This window comes from Echinops telfairi, unplaced genomic scaffold, assembly GCF_000313985.2.
Source record: "Echinops telfairi isolate 266 unplaced genomic scaffold, ASM31398v2 ScPeMD7_35;HRSCAF=133_1, whole genome shotgun sequence".
NCBI lineage: Eukaryota > Metazoa > Chordata > Mammalia > Afrosoricida > Tenrecidae > Echinops > Echinops telfairi.
The window spans coordinates 183,516-196,295 of record NW_022103933.1 but is presented as its reverse complement, the minus strand read 5'-3'; the positions used below and the strand labels follow the sequence as shown (position 1 = coordinate 196,295).

General features: G+C 38.0%; 1 protein-coding gene across 1 annotated transcript in view; it reads right to left on the bottom strand.

The window, feature by feature from the left end:
* Nucleotides 1–12,780, bottom strand: part of AKAP10 (A-kinase anchoring protein 10) — a 202,911-nt gene that overhangs the window by 165,616 nt on the left and 24,515 nt on the right. The gene's annotated exons all lie outside the window — the stretch shown is intronic.

Genomic DNA, 12,780 nt, shown 5'->3' with positions numbered 1-12,780 from the left:
CAAAAGGCTCACAGTAAAATTCCAATATCTTTCATTCAATTTCTCCATGAATTTTTGGTGGCTTTCTTGTGTTACAGATTTGGTTTCTAAACAAAGAATTGTGCAATAATTATTTAATTAAAGGGCTCTTTATTACCTAAGTAACCATCATATCTCTTTAGATGTAAATTAAGAAATATATATCCCAAAGAAAGGGAAAAGGCAAAAAAAAAAAAAGAAAGGGAAAAGGCTAATAGAAATGTCAAAACATCCAACTTCATTACAAATTCCAGAAAAGCAACTGAATACAAGATAAACTTTGTCTGTCAAATTGGAGTATTTTTTATACTCAAAATACAAATAAAGCCTAGCATTGACAATGGCAAAAGGAAACAAACAACACTCTCATCCACCAATGATGAAAATGTAAACTGGACAAATCTATTGGAAGACGTATTCAGTGTGAGATATTAGAACCTTAGGGATATGTGTTTCTTTTAAAATAATTTTGTGGTAAGATATATAAAACAAAAACATTGTCTAAAATAATATTTTTAAGTGGACAAGTCTGTGAGCGGCTTTAATTACATCTACCTCTATCTCCTTTCTATATTCTGTGGTTTAGAAATCAGGAAAAGTGTGTATAAGTATTACATCTTTTGATGATACATATTTAATCTATATGTTGAGCAAATAATCTAAGAAGCTGGTCTATTTGAAGAGAATTGGACCATCAGGACTGGATATACAGGTGATACAATCTTGCTTGGTTCCTTGCTCTAAGTGAGGAGGACTTATAGCTTTTGTTGCTGGGGATCTAGTACTGTGGCCATCACTATGAGTCATAATTCAATGTAAAGAAAACAAAAATCCTCAAAATTGGACCAATAGACAACATCATGATAAACAGGAAAAAAGATTGTCAAGGATGAAATTTTGCTTGGATTTACATGGAAACTGCAGTCATGAAATCAAATGAAGTACTAAATTGGGCAAATCTTGTTAGATAAGACCTGTCTTAAATGTTGAAGAGCAAAGATGTCACTTCACCGGCTTTGTACCCTGTTCTGTTCCCACCTTTTGGCTATAATGACTAATGCTGCAAAGCACATTGGTGTGCATGTGCCTGTTTGACTTCCAGCTTTTGTCTTTTCAGTATTATTTATGGATTAAATTGTGTAAACAAAAAATGTGTTGAAATTTGCACTGTCAGGGTCCTCTAACAACTGCTGTTCATCATGCGAACTTTTCAAACCAGGCCAGGGACTAAAATAATTCATGTGTGACAACAAACTGTGTGGTGGAAAATAAATTCCATTCCATAAGCTAGCTGCATATTTAGGAAATATCCACTTCCTTTTCCTGTTCAGTTAGGATCTGAAGTGCCCATACAACTCTTCTCACTCTCATCCCTAGCGACCCAGTACTGTGGGTCAGGGGTACCAGCTATACACTTGGGAGTTCACATGACTCTCTCCATGTCAGAGTACACACAGGCCCCAAGTCTGGTTTATCCTCTATCTCCTTGAGGTACTAGCCACCAAGTCTGGGAGTCCACGTGACTGCCTATGCCTCAGACTGGCTGACTCCCTTGCATCTAATAATTTGCGAGAATAGAGCTCACAAGACACACCATACCTGCAACAACTTTAATCTAACAAAGGACACAAATGAAGAAATACCTACAGGTATTTCTGTGAGGGATCATACCACTTAACTTTCATTCCCAAAGATGGATGCACTATCCTCTCCTGTGCATTTTCACAAACCAGGAAGCTCCAACTTCCATTACTGACTTCACCCATTGCCATGACAGATTATACGAGGGCTTATAAGGCTTAGTCAGCATCTGGCCCCAACTGGTTCCTCTTGCAGCTAGTCAGACCTCTAGCATAGGGTATTAGACAAGATCTCTGGAACCAAGACCGAAAGTCTCAATTCAAAGTAATTCTACACCTCACAAAATTATAACTGTGTACCTGAAAATAAATCCATGAGTTGCACAACTGGTTTGCACTCACCAACTAATCACAAGGCTGGTGATGTGAACCCACCTAGGTGCACTAGGGAAGAACCTGATGATATGCTTCCTTAAAGACAGCAGGCAAAAAAAAAATAAAGGGCTCATAACCTTGAACACATGGGGTCACCTCGAGTCAAAATCAACTCAAAGGCAATGTGCTTTCTAATAGGTATCTGCAAATATGATCTCGTTTGGAAGTGGGTTTTTGTTTGTTGCTTTTGTTATTGTAGAATGTGTCCTGAACCTAATTTTTGAGCTATAGAAGAATAGAAAAGACACACACACACCGAGGGAAGATGCCAAAGAATTCCAGGGACCTACAAGGGCTACCAAAAGGGAAAGATTCTGCTATAGCAATGAAACCCTGAATTGTAATCCCAAAATTGTGAAAGAAAAATTTCCTGTTCTTTATACTTTTTTAAAATCAAATAATGTTTTAATTGATATATCTTACTCATTCCAATATATCCCTTCCCTTCCCACACAGTTCAGTTCTGTTGTTCAATCCCATTGGTGGGGTTAAACAATCATCAATGCTCTCAACTCTTCTCTCCCCGCATTCCTCCACCCACCCACCACCCCCTACCCCAACCCAACCCCACCCCACCCCACCCCCACTTCCAGTACCCACAGGGTACCCTTACTCCTGTCACTGTCTGTGAGGGGTCACTGATCTTGACTACCACATACCAATCAATCTTGAATATACAAATGTATGTACATAAATCTAACATGATTAATGGGGTATATCAAATAAGTATCTTAATAATAAGGGGAGGAAATATTAGAGAACTAGACAATAGTTACGCAGTTCATCAGTGCCATACCGCACCCTGGATTTATCCTCCATTCCATGAGGCCCTTCTAAGAGGGACTGTCCAATTGCCTTGCTGGTGGGCTTGGGGTCTCCACTACATCCACTCCCCTTCATATCAATTTGACTACATGTTTTTTTTAATTCTGATACCTCTTCCCATGACACCTAATGATCACGCAGACTGGAGCACTTCTTCCATGTGGGCTTTGTTGCTTCCCTGCTAGATGGCCGCTTGTTTAACTACAAGCCTGTAAGACCCCAAATGCTATATTTTTGGTAGCTGGGCACCATCAGCTTTCTTCACCATATTTGCTTATGCACCCATTTTGTCTTCAGCAACTGTGACAGGAAGATGGGTATCATACAGTGCCATATTATTAGAACAAACCATTCTTATACTGGGGTAAGATGTAAATAGAGGCCCAAAGTCTATCTGGTTCCTTGTTGCATTTACATATTACACATATGTAAACAAATACACACATATTCACAAATACATATATGCATATATATTGATATGTGTTTGTTTTTTCATCCGACCCCACAATTATGTTTGCTTGTTGTTCACCTCTCAGTAATTCCTCTCAGATACAATTCGATTGATCAAACATGACCAGAAAAGCTACACCCTCCTCGTGGTACATTTCAGAACACTTACTATTCCCTTTATGTACCTGTCATTGTTAGCTCCCTGCTTACCTTTCCTCTCCCACCCTACTCCCCTCCCACACCCTCCAGAAACGTGTCTGCCCAATGTCTCTGTAAGACTACATATCCAGCATTTCTTGTATAGATAAACACCAAAACACAAAAACTAATAAAAGAAATAGAGGATAAAAAATAACTTAAAAAAAAAAAAAAAGCAACAACATGCAGATAGCCACCAGTCTAACGGTAATCATGACATAGAGGGATTGCTGGGTCATATGGTAACTCAATTTCCATCTATTTGGGGTATTGTAAAATCACTTTCCACAGTGACTGTAGGTATCTACAAGACCACCAGCCGTGAAGGAGAGTTCCTATCTCACCACACACCCCTCAAACATTTGTTACTTTCTGGTTTTTGTTTTGTTTTGCTTTCTGGTTTTGTTTTTTAATTTTGTTTTGCTTTCTGGTTTGTTTTTTAATTGGCCTATCTTTCTGGGTGTTGGGTAGTATCTCATAATTGTTTTGATTTGCATTCCCTGGATGGCTAATGATCAGAAACATTTTCTCATGTTTATTGGCCATTCAGGTTTTATCCTTTGTGAATCTTCTGTTCAAGTCTTTTACCCACCTCCTCAGTGGGCTATTCATTTTTTTCTTGTAAGCTTGCAGGATTCAGTAGATTTTAGTAATAAGCCTTTTGTCTGCTATGTCATTATTCAATATCTTTTACCAGTCTGTGGGCTCTCTTATTACCTACTCTCTTTAAGTCTTTCGATGCACACAAGTGTATCTTTAGAATGTCCCACGCATTTTATCTTCCTGAAAGTGTGTAGCCTTCCTAATTTCTGATAGCCCATGTATTCCCTGTGCTAAGGTTCTTAGCTTTGTTCCAATTGTCTAACTGATGATCGTGATAGTTTTGGGTTTTACCTCAAGGTGTGTGATCCACCTTGAATTTGTTCTTGTACACTGAGTGAGTTAAGAGTCTTGTTTCATTCATATGCAGACTGAAATCCAGTTATTTCCACACCATTTGTTGAAAAGGGCATCTGCTTTCTATTTGATATTCTTTGGTCCTTTGTCAAAGATTAGTTGTCTATATGCAGCTGTTTTTATTTCTGGATTTTCTGGTCTTATCCACTAGTCTGAGTATCTATCATTATACCAGAACCATGTTGTTTTGACAACTGTGGCTGTACTATAAGTTTTGAAGTGATGTGATGCAAACGCACCTACTTTGTTCATTTTCTTGAGGATTTCTGTGCCAATCCTGGGCTTCTTCCCTTTCCATATGAAGTTGGTAGTCATTTTTTTCCATTGCTTTGAAAATTGATGTTAAAATATGCATCAGGATTGCGTTGAATTTATATAGTACCTTGGGCATGATTGTCATCTTTACAATATTGAGTCTTCCAATCCACGAGCATGGGATATTCTTCTACTTATGAAGATCACTTTTGGTTTCTTGTAATAATGTTCTATAGTTTTCCTCATACAGATCCTGTATTTTTGGTTACTAGGTATATCCCTACATATTTCAATTTATGCTTGGCTTTTGTGAAAGGTACTACCTTCTTACTCTCTTTTTCTGTAATCCCATCAGTGGTATGTAGCAAGCCAATGGACTTCTGATTGTTGACCTTCTATCCTGCCAGTCTACCATATTCCTCTATAGTATCCAGCAATCCTATTGTACAGTATTTGGGGTTCTCAATATATAAAATCATATTATCTGCAAATAATAATAATTTCACTTTTTTCCCCAAACGTATATCTTTGATATCCTTCCGTTGCCTTATATGATTAGCTAGGACCTCCAAGATGATGTTGAATAGAAGTGGGGACAAGGGGCATCCTTGTTGGGTCCCCTTATTCAGTGGGAATGTTTTCATCTTTTCTCCATAATTGTAATGTTGCCTGTAGGTTTTTCATATAAAGCCTTTATTATATTTAGGTAATTTCCTTCTAATTCTATCTTCTTGAGTGTCTTAATTAGGAATGGGTGCTAAATGTTGTCAAATGCTTTTTCTGTGTCTATTTATATTATCATGTATATTACCTTATACTTTTTCTTCTTAATTTGATGGATAAAGTTGATAGTTTTTTGAATGTTGAGCCATCCATACCCCTGGTATGATTCCCACTTGGTCTGCATGGATTACTTTTTTATATGTATATACTTTTTTATTCTATTGGCCAAAATTTTGTTGAGGATTTTTGCATCTATGTTCACTAGAGATTTCAGCCTGTAATTTTCTATTCTTGTGGAATCCTTGCCGGCTTTGGTATGTGTTATAGAATAGCTTCATAGAATGTGTTTGGGAGCTTACTGTCCTTTCCTATGTTCTGGAAGAGTTTGTGTAGGATTGGTATCAGCTCTTCCCTGAATGCTCGGTATAATTTTCCTGTGAGCCATCTGGGCCAGGACTTTTTTTAGTTGGGAGTTCCTTAATAACCTAGTCTATTTTGTCTTTTGCTATAGGTCTATTCAGGCTCTTGATGTTCATATGAGGTAATTTGGGGAGGATTTGTTTATCCAGGAATTTGAGGTATTTGTCCTTGTCCCCCAAGTTATTGAATTTGTTGAAGTCCAGGCTTTCATAATTGTGTGTAATTAGTCTTTTAATTACATTGGGGTCCGTTGTAAGTTCCAGTTCTATCCCTCATCCTGGATATTGATAACTGCTCCTGCCTATCTTTTGTTAGGTGGGCTAGTGGTTTGTCAGTTCTGTTGATTCTTTGAAAGAATCAGTTTTTTACTGAGTTAAATTTTTCCACTGATTTTGGTTTTCCCTGTCATTTATCTCTGCCCTAATTTTTATACTTTATTTTATAGACACTCTTTATAACATACATCAATGCAGATAGACTGAGCCTAAAACTTCCAATAACTTATACGATTGCTAGGAATGAAGCACATATATCCACTGGCATCAAACATTCCATGGATGATCCATTTATGTTTTTGAAGCGGGCATACAAGACAGACAGCTTTGGTAAAGTGAAACTCATATTTGTAGAAAGGAAACAGCAAATCATATAATCGTACTATGATGAGTATGACAAATTATACAGAAATAGTGTTCCATTAATGGTCAAAAAACCCTTCAAGATCTATTATGAAGTGATATGTTAATATCTGTATACCTACAAGAAAGACTAGTTAATGTAACTATTATGCAAATTTACACAGCAACCACAAAATCCAATAATGAAGGCATTGACCAAACCTGTAATCTAAGATGCACTGATTTGTGGGAAGAGACAATAAGGAAGACAATATCAACCAAAATAAGGTCAGTGGTAAACATTAAGTGCAAAAGTTGACGCTAAAGAAAATTCAAACACATCCACGAGAACCAAAGTACACATGAATTCAGAAATCATCTCAATAATAGATTTGATGCACATTGCCCCACACCACCCTCTGCAGTAATGCCATTCTTAAGATGCTTCTGACAAGCTCATGGTTGCTTACTATTTGCTTGAAGGTTATCTGCCTAAAGGTTGTCTGCCATGGAGAGCAATCAGACCCTATTGTCCACCCCACCCTAACTAAGTATGGCCCACTTCCTTCTGATAAGTATCATAGATTTTTCCCCTGGAAAAGAACTCAGGGACACCTAAGGATAAACCACCTGTGTTGGTGGAAAGTTCCACTGAAATGTGTCCATCATGGGTGACCCAGCTGTTATTTGAAACAGACAGTATAGCTTCCAGTATCACAGCAACACAGATGCCACAGTAAAACAAACTGACAAATGACTAGCGGTTCAATTATGCTGAATATGAAAAAGTAAAAAAAAAAAACAAAAATTAATGTAAAACAGGCCTATATATTTACATATGACAGTAGCTGTGTTTGAGAGGTTTTTATTTTATCTTAATATGCCTTCAAGTTACTGTCTAGTATCTATTACTTTCCACTCCAAAGATTGTCTTTAGCACTTATTTTAAGAAAGGTCCCATTGTAGCACATACTCTCTGCTGTTATATGGGAGTCTTAATTTTAACTTTTAAAAAAATCTTTTTACTGAGGGCTCGTACAACTCATCACAATCCATACATCCATACATTGTGTGTCAAGCACATTTGTCCATTTGTTGCCCTCATCATTCTCAAAACATTTGCTTTCTACCCTGTTTCCCCGAAAATAAGACAATGTCTTATATTAATTTTTGCTCCCAAAGATGCAGTAAGTCTTATTTTCAGGGAATGTTTTATTTTTCCATGAAGAAGAATACGGTACACATTTATTGTTTAAATAAAAGAGAACTAGCACTTCCTTTCTGCTCCTGCTGCGCTGCAGCCAACAGTGAGGTGCACAGCGGTGCCCACCACTACGGTCCAGAGTCCATAGTTATGGTAGCTTCGGGGGGCTTATTTTGGGGGAGGTCTTATTTTGGGGAGGGATACCTTATATTTCAGCGAGAGGCAAAACTGTAAGTAGGTTTTATTTTCAGGGGATGTCTTACTTTCGGGGAAAGCCCTTGATATCAGCTCATTTTCCACCTCCCTCCCCACTGCCCTTTCCTCATGAACCCTTCATAATTTATAAATTATTATTTTGTCCTATTTTACACTGCTTGACATCTCCCTTCACCTTGATCCCCCCTTTATACCCCACCTTCCCAGTATCAACACTCTCAGCACTGGTCCTGAAAGGATCATCTGTCCTGGATTCCCTGTTTCCAGTTTCTATCTAGCCAAATTTGGAAGGTAGAATTGGGGTGTTAGTAGGGGGAGGGAAGCATTTAAGAACTAGAGGAAAGTTATATGTTTCATCGTTGCTACACTGTACCCTGACTGGCTCTTCTCCTCCCCCGAGACCCTTCTGTAAGGGGATGTCCACTTGCCTAAAGATGGGCTTTGGGTCCCCAATCTGCAATCACCCTATTCACAATGATATGATTTTTTGTTCTTTGATGCCTGATACCTGATTTTTTCGACACCTCGTGGTCACACAGACTGGTGTGCCTCTTCCATGTGGACTTTGTGGCTTCTGAGCTAGATGGCTGCTTGTTTATTTTCAAACCTTTAAGGCCCCAGACAATATATCTTTTGATAGCTGGGCACCATCAGCTTTCTTCACATTTGCTTATGGACCTACTTTGTCTTCAGCAATCGTGTCAGGAAGGGTGAGCATCATGGAATACCAATTTAATGGAACAAAGTGTTCTTGCATTGAGGGAGTACTTGAGTGGAGGCCCAATGTCCATCTGCTACCTTAATACTAAACCTAAAAATACATGCACATAGATATATTTTAATCCTGTACAAATATATTTACATATGTACATGCCTGTATTTAGACCTCTATAAATGTCCTTTGAGTCCTAGTTCTGTCCTCTATTTCCTTTTACTTTCCTCTTGTCCCACTATCATGCTCAGCCTTCATTTAGGTTTCAGTAATTCATCTCGGTTACATTGCCCTTGATCAATCCCTACCAGGCCTCTTACACCCTCCTTGCCACTGATTTTGGATCACTTGCTGTTCCCTTGTGCCTGGGTTGGTTAAAACCACTTCCATTCCCCCGCCTCCCCCTCTTCCATGTCACCCCAGAACCATCGGTCCTGTTGTTTTCACCTCCAGATTGTTAATCCAGCCTATCTTATCTAGATAGACCTGCAGATATAATAATATGCACCAAAAAAACAAGATAGAAAAAAGCGACAAAAGAAAACAAAACGACAGCAACAAAAAAAATTAATGACAAAAAAAAAAAGAAAAGCCTGTAAATAGTTCAAGGTCTGTTTGTTGACCTTTAGGAGTGTTTTCTGGTCAAGTCTGATGGGGTGCCACACACTGGCCCCAAAATTTATTTTTGGTACTCCCTTGGGACTTCCTTGCTCTGCTCCCCTTAGTGTTCTGTTGCACACGCTTCGTGTTTTCCCTCGGTGTGGTGGGGTCAGATTGAGCGCAATTTTAACCATTTGAAAGACAGTTTTGCCAGGTATGGCCTTCTTGGTTGAACACCATTTTCAACCTCATTTTCTTCTAGCTTCCATAGTTTCTATGGAGAAATCAGTTGAATCCAACTGAGGATTCCTTGTATGTGACATTTACTTCTCTCTTGTTCTCAAGATTCTTTAAACTTTGGTATATGAAAGCTTGATTATCTCAGTATGTTATCTCTCAGCATGCTTTCTTGAATGTGTAGACTCGTCATTCATCAAACATTCTTCAATATTCTTTCCCTTTGTCTTTTCATTCTCAATGAAATGCTTGCTTATTGTTGGTCTGCTTGATGGTTTTCAACAAGTCATTTTTCATCTTTTCTTTTTGTTCTTCAGGTGTGTTCATTTCAATTATCCTACCTTCAAACTCAACAATTCTTTCTTCTACTAGCTCAAATCTTCTTTTCAATCCTTCCAGTGATTTTTTAAAAACGTATTGGTGTTACAGTTATAAAATTTGTTTTTCTATAAAATATTTTATACCTTTTATCTTTATTGCATCATTCTTTGCATGTATCATTTTCCTGATTTCCATTAGTTCTTTGTTTTCGTTAGTTCTCTAAGCATATTAATAATTTTTTTATGCTTTTGACTACTAACTCCATTATATGGGCTTCAGAATAATCTATTTGAATATTAATTTTGAATATTCATTTAGAAAATTACATAATTCTAAATATAAGACTTTCCCTCTTCCAAGGGTTGGTTTGTTTGTTGTTGTTGCTTTTCTATGAATTTGTGAAGACTATAGTAGTCTATCTGTTTAGTGACCTCCAGTATTATTGCAACCAGTCTTTTAGATTTGTGTAGACACATGTCTTTGTAGCTTGTACTTGGCTAATATTTTAACAAATATTCCCTTAAGCACAAAGTGGGTAGGGGCGAACGGAATCTCAATTTTTAAAAATGGCTCTGTATCAGAGCCCTTGATTAACAATTAGGCAGGTCTGCATTGAACTTAAGGATAGCCCACCGTGAAACTATAGGGTCTTCTCAAGGTAACTTCTGATTATATGTCTTGCTTTGGACAAGCATGTGTCTTTTTCCATTTCTTCATACAAAGAGTGCCTTTGAAAGCCTTTGTCTAAAAGAAACTTTCTCCTTGACTTTTTCATCAAGTCTTTATGTACCTATTCTATGCCCTAGAGGAAGGGACAGTCTCTGGCATTACTTAATGTCCCACCATTCTGTATGAGCTCCATGAGCAGCCAAACTGGGACTACCACCTATTTTTAGTGTCCCAGGAGTCCCACCCCAACACACAAGACAGGTAAAAACAGCAATTTGCTAATATAGTTGGCTGTGTTCTGACAGTAAACGCCAGGCTCCCTGTCTTGCGGTGAGGGTCACCACAACTTTAAGATGACCAAATAGAATTGGGAAGCAGGTGGGTAAAAATGTACCATAGCTTCCTTATCATTTTATATACACACACACATATATAAACTTTTTGCTTGGATCAACATACTTAGTTGTTGCAACCTTTTCAGTGATTTCCAATATTCTGACAAAGTTGAAAGTCAGTTTTTGGTTGCCTTGCTCCATCCCCACCCCTTAGTATTTTGTGGGTAAAATGAGCACACAACTTTCTTAATCTTGATCCTCAAATCCTTTACTTTTCCAAGGACTTTGTGTATCATTATACTTGCTGACAGTCTTACTATTGTTAACTATTTCATGTTCGTCACTATGACTTGCATGAACATTAAAAAATTCTGATGTTTTGTAAGACCTACAAGTCTTTCATGTTGAGATGTACATGTAAGAAAAGTAGAAAGATCCTGTATATCCGTTACTCATCTGTCCCCAATGGTACCACTATAAAACTATAGTACAATCAATATCACAACAAAGATATTGACGCTGATACAATCTACCAATCTTATTCAAATTCTCCTTTTCCATGTATAAAAACGTATATTCTTATATTTATTTCTAAGCAATTTTATCACGTGAAAATCCATGTATCTATTACTATAATCAAGATCCAAAGCATCTCCAACACAGGGACTCTCAGGTTGCCCTTTTTATAGCCAACCCATCTACCCCATTCTTCTTTCCCATTCATAACCTCTACCAAACACAGATTTATTCTTTATGTAAGTTTGTCTTTTCAATAACTTTATACAGTATATATCCTTTGGGGGATGGCTTTTTTCTCAGTAGAAAGACCTGGTGGCTTGGTGGTTAAATGCTCAGTGACTGAATGAAATGTTAGTGGTTAGAATCCTCCAGCTGCCCAGTAGAACCAAGTTATGCCACCTACTTCCATAAAGACATACAGCCTGTCCTACAGAGCCACTGAGTCACAATGAAGCTGAAGACTGTATGTTTGATTTTCTGTTTTGTATATTGTGTTATTCGCGCAAGTTGCTGAATCAACAGTTTCATTGTTGAGTAGTATTCCATGGTATGCATCACCAATTAGTTGAACTATTCACAGTTGAAAAACATGTATTTTCTGGCTATGAATTTTATGTATAGGTTTTTGTATAACTATAAAGTGTCCAGTTCTCAAGGTCAAAAGTAATTGCTTACTTTTTAAGTAATTTTTATAAATACTTTTATAATTATAATTTTATAATATAAAAACTTTATAAGAAGTTTTCCAAGTTTGCCAAGCTGTTTTTCACAGTTGTTTTTCACATTGTCAAAATATGCAGTGTATCAGTAATCTAGTAAAACTTAAAATTTTATTTCATGATCAATGCATATTTTGGTTTCAATGTGCTGCTGAGAGTGATTGGCAAAGACTGACAAATTTGTCCCTGGATAAAGACAAATGTTAAGGAGAAAGATCAAATGATAGATGACAAATTTTTAAACCAAAAAATTTCCGAAGTCCTCATTAAATCAAATATTAGATTAGCTTAAGTAGTAGAAAATGTCTGCATTGAGAATTGTTCCCTTTCACTAAATCCACAGCTCCGGGAGAAGGATATATCTGACCAGAGTACACAGGAGCAGGTGATGGGGGAAGAAGGAGAGACTGGAGCACATCCTGGCCCACCAGGCCTTGAGGACGATGACTCCAATTAGAGCAGCCAGTCCACAGAGAGGACCACATGGCCAGCCCCACTATGAGACATGATGCCCCTCACTGACCCATAGCCCTGCGGGGGACAACATCAGAGACACAGTGTGGGAATTGCACCCGATCTGATCCCGCCACACTGAGGCAAAGCACTGGGGGTGGGCAGCGGAACAGCAGGGGAGGGGATCAGCAAGATCCCCAGGGAACGATGAGGGTGGACTTTGGGGACAGGGCATGGAGCCCCAACAGGCTGGACTGGAAAACACTCTTAAAGGCCAGCGATCCTTGAACTAACTACAAGCTTTTCTTTCTTGGTAT